The following is a 5,382-nucleotide window of genomic DNA, read 5'->3' on the forward strand; positions in this document are numbered from 1 at the left end:
CCAAAAAAGAATGTTTTTTTTTTCATTTTCTGAGACCGGATGTTGTCATTTTCAAGGAAAGAGCGCTAATTCCTCGGTCTCAAAGATTCTTACAAACGATGGGTTTGTACGAATCTTCCAGTTCGTACGAAATCTGGAGTTCGTAGACATTTGTGGATTGAACATGTCTGCGATGTCCAGATTTCGTACAAACCCATCCTTCCTAAGAATCTTTGTGACCTATGGCATTAGCGCTCTTTCCCTGAAAATGACAACATTCGTTCTCAGAAAATGAAAAAAAAAGTGTTTTTTGTCCGTTTTTCCATTTCCGTCTGGTAGTAACTTTCTTTTTTGTTTGGTTTATCTGTTTTGACGCTGAAAAAGAAAATTCAATTTTAATTCTTCTATGTGAAAATGAAAATCAATTATGCACTAGTTTTTCTTTTGTATCTGAAAAGAAAATCTAATTACTAACAGATCCACTGCCCCTGCCTGATACATTCTGCAATAATGGAGAACTTCGTGTTATTCAGAGGCAGCAAACGCGTTACTGTGAAGGAGGACGACATGACAACTGAAAAAATGCTCCGGATCTTCCAGGTATTGTTGTTTTGTCTAATACAGAGGGTCCATGGGAGACAGTCTAAGGAGAAGACACTTCACGGAACACACCAAGAAGTCAGTAACTTCTGGGTCAGACCAAATCAGATATCAAAAATGTCAACATGAAACCCCACATTTGGTCCTTTTGCTTATTTTTTATTGTGTGCACAATCGAAAGAATGAAACAAAGCTGGGTTTTTTATTTTTGATTTGTACATGGATAATGAAATAACCAGACATTTTTTCATTTTCCGATTGTGGATTCTCAATCGAATACAAAAAGAACGAATGATACACAGATTTTTTGCGCATATGTCCAATGGATAAGTGGAAAAGCGACTAGTGTTGAATTCAACCCTTTTTTTTTTATTATTATTATCATCTGTCACACTTTGGAGCTTCGACTGAACAATGAATCAACACAAGTGTATTTTTTTTAATGCAACCGCTGACACAATATTGAAATCATTTCACATTGCACTGCACAGTCAATTTCAAGCAATTTTACAGGAGAGAAAAAAACAGATCTGTGCTCGGTATGAAACAGGCCCCTTTCCCTCTTCGGTACAATCCTGTACAGATACGTAGATGTAAGGTAATTTATTCTTTTAATAGCGAGGTGAGCTATGTACATAAATTGCACTGCGACACTCTGACGTATGGCACTTGGCTATCTATTTACACTTTCCATCATTGCTCTGTGGATTTTGCTGAACAAATAAATCAGTGATAGCGCAGCCTCAGCCAGTATCAGTGAATTACAGCCACAGCAGAGGTCCGACCCTTGGACCGACAGCCTGTCCGTCTTCACACTAGGACGATACATTTCTACCTCATTATGGACCGGCCCGCTGACCTTCCCTCCGAGGGTCCGCAGAGATCGCCTTCACGGCCCAAACGCCACACAGCTTTGATGTGTTTTTAGCTGTTAAAGCAGTGGTTCTCAACCTTTTTTGGCTCGTGACCCCATTTTAATATCACAAATTTCTGGCGACCCCAGACGTTCAAATTGGAGCCTTTTTTTTTTTTTTTGCTAAAATTAATTTGTTTTTGATCATGTAATAGTTTGCTATAACATGTTTAGGGGTGTAAGAAAATATCGGTTTTGCAATATATCGCGATATTTCATTTCACAATACTCTATCGATATTAAAAAGTACTGTATCAATATTTTTTAGGTATTTATTGAAATGCAGATATTGTGGAGGTTCATTTTTGTTTTTCTTTTTTGTTTATATTTTACTTATTATTATTTAACATTCTGTTATTAAATAATGTTAGTTCCTTTGTTGGGATTGCACAAAAATAATGTTCTGATGTTAGTTCTGAACTAATAGAATATGACCATTTGAACAGAATCTTAAACTGTAATGTCTGTAAAATACAATTTAAGTTTTAACAGAGGAAAAAATGTGTGATATAATATTAGATCCTGTTCTGATCAAATAAAAATGTGTTTAGTATTTGTGCATATTTCTGGTGTAATTCAATTTTTTCCAGGAAATAATCATTTAAAAAAAGAAACAAAACCAATAAAAAGTGCCTTTTTAACAGTATCATGATATATTGTGATATATCATATCGTGATCCTAGTATTGTGATTTGAATCATATCGCCAGATTGTTGCCAATACACACCCCTAAACATATTGCAAATAAATGTTACTTTTAGACAACATTTAGTCTATATAATGTAAATTTTTATTAGTAAGTTTTAATTTTTTATCAGTTACTAGAAATTTCAGGCAACTCCATTTGAATTCCAGGCGACCCCACATGGGGTCCCGACCCTAAGGTTGAAAAACACTGTGTTAAAGACTAAAAAACAAACCCACCACAGAGAACATGTGGTTTAAATTCAGATTGACACATTAGGTTCAAGTGAGTTTCCATTAGTGCGTCGTCCGACCCATTCCGCCATCGCACCTCTCTCTCAAAGGTCATGTTATTCTATAGTCTGTCTTTTCTCTCTGGTGGTGAGATTAAATGTCACGCTGTTGTGTCCTTCGATTCATTGGAATTACATGCCTTCTAGTGGGAAAGTACATGTTCGGCAGAAGGCAATTCAGTGAAAGCTCAGGGTGTTCAAACCCATAAAACCTCCACCTTCTGGACGCAAGACCAGGGAAAGTCAAACAGTTCTCAGACAAATGTGATACAATTTTACAAACTAGAACTTGTTCATTCTTGTCTTTGACGTCCTGTTAATGATTTCAACAATTCATCATTCTAGCTTTTGGGAAAAATAACCTAAATTGTGCTTTTTTTTAACCCATAAAGATCCAAACATCCACTGGCATCCAAAACCATCTACTGATCTGTTTCATACCTGTTGATCCACTAATCCTATCAATACATGTCAATAATCGGTGTAAAATACAGTTCTTTATCTTTTCGTGGTCATCAGATATGACCCATTTGGATGTTCAGAGGCTCCGTAGTTACCATGGAAACACTGTCATCTTCTACAGCATTGATTCACCAGTAAAACCCATGGAGTTAGATCAATGACAGTGGATAAAACAAACAAAAATGAATTAAAAAAAAAAAAAAACCACAAAGTCATAAAAATGTGGGGAAAAAAGCAAAAAATTCAGTAAAATAAATTTTTTAAAAAAGAATGAAATGAAGAGCAAAATGAGAATCAGTTATAGATATCATTTGCTGAAAAAGTCACTTTTTCTTCAGTTTTCTCTGTTCTGATATAATACCAGTTGAATCTTAAGGCTTTGGGGTGCCTCAGGGTTCTATTCTGGATCCTGTTTTCTTTGTATATGCTGCCCCTGGGTTCCATTGTTAGAAATCACAACATCCAATTTCATTGTTTTGCGGATGATGTGCTAATCTATTTACTCCTTAAAGTCAATATTAAAGCCTCTGTGCAGGTCCTACTGAACTATCTGCAGCATGTCATCTGTCATCTTCTACAACATTGATTCACCAGTAAAACTCATGGAGTTGGACCAATGACAGTGGATGGACACACTGGGTTTATGTTCAGTTAATGAGAGATTTGCAGAAAAAGTCACTTTTTCTTCTGTTTTTTCTGTTTCTGATATAATAACCCTCAAGAATAATCTGAGCTTTTATGAACATCTACAGAAAAAAAGCACAAAATATACATAGAGGATAGTATTATATTACAATAAATGTTGATAACTCATTTAAAGGTTAAATATAGAGGATAAATTTGTGTGTGGAACTGCCACAAAAGTAGCACTAGGTCTTTATGGGTTAAATCTGTCTTTTCCACCTTTCTTAAAATAACCAATCTTGAAATTAAAGCCAAAATTAAGTTTTTAACCAAACTTGATTGGAAACCTGTTATGGATATTGGTGCTTTACTAAAGGTTTATGGGAATGCGTCACCATGTAGAGCTGTAGTTTACAATCGGATTAAACACTTTAAGGACAGTGGAGAACAACTCAAAGATGACCCATGAGAGGGGAGACTGTCCACTGTAAAAAAAACAAGAAAACAGCAAGATTGTGCAAAATCTAGTTGAAGAAGAACCGATAAATCACTGTTGATGAAACTGCCCAAGAAGTTGGAATCTGGCATGGTTCAGCATTTGCCTTTCTTCGTCGTGGAAAACGCTTGCACAAATTTCCATGGAAACTTCTTCCACATCTTCCTCACAGCCATGATTTAGCTCCATCTGACTCTATTCTGTTCCCAAAGTGTAAAGAACATCTGAAAAACATTCAATTTCAGTCGATAAATGATGTCAAAGACAGTCCCAGCGACTCTACGAAGAAGGAATCCACCCATGAAAACGCAGAAAAATGTTGCGTTTCCACAATGTGGAACTGGCTCGACTCGACTCGGCTCGACTCTGGTACCAGGTCCTATTCCTGGAGACCGTTTCCATTACAGGATACTACTGACTTTACAGTACCTGGACGTCATAGCGATGCGGTGGGTTACTTCAGTGTCGTCTGCTCAGAGTTGCCGATAAACTCACTCGTTGCATGTTGTCTTGTCAAGCTCATACTGAATTTTTACGTCGGCCACCAAAGACTGAACCTCCCGACTTAATGGTGTAGTTTTTTGGGCTGTCATCATGTGGATTAACCTACCGCTATATTTACTGTCAACTTCCGCATCTGTTTTTTGTAAAACAGCAGGTCACAGAGACAACTCTGACCAATCAGTGGTCTGCAGTGTTTACACGTCACATTTTAGTATCTGGTCTCCAGTCTCGGAACCTCGGTGGAGGTGATACCAAAAAACTAGTACCGGGTACCAGATTCCAGGTCCTTTTCGTAATGGAAATGCAAAAAGGCCGAGTTGAGTCGAGCCGAGCTGAGCCAGTACCACATAGTGGAAACGTGGCAATAGTGTTTAACCTCTAATGGAGCTTATGTCAAAAAATCATTTTGTTATTTTGATCAACTTTTTATTAAATTTGTCTGAGAACTTCTTGACTCTCCCTCGTACACTGTAACATTTGAACAGAGTCTGGGTTTGTGCAGAGTTGAGGCAGGATGTGGAGGTAGTGTGATTCAACCCAACCAGTCATGCAACAGAGGGATCGACTTGCTGACGTTATTTGCTTTCATGCGCTTATTTATGTAACATTTCAGTCGTAGGTTTATACAGAGGTACTCTACGTTAAATCACAGGTTATATCATTCCCAGATGCGTTTCATCCTGAAGCCATAATGATTGTTTCCTGTTTTTCATCAGAACGGAGAAGCACTGACGCATGATTCACAACCGTTTCACTTCATTTATAGGAAAGTGCGTAAATCTGAAACCACGTGTTCAGTCATTACACGAAGGAAAAAAAAAACACCT

The sequence above is a fragment of the Sphaeramia orbicularis genome, chromosome 16 (assembly GCF_902148855.1).
Source record: "Sphaeramia orbicularis chromosome 16, fSphaOr1.1, whole genome shotgun sequence".
Taxonomy (NCBI): Eukaryota; Metazoa; Chordata; class Actinopteri; order Kurtiformes; family Apogonidae; genus Sphaeramia; species Sphaeramia orbicularis.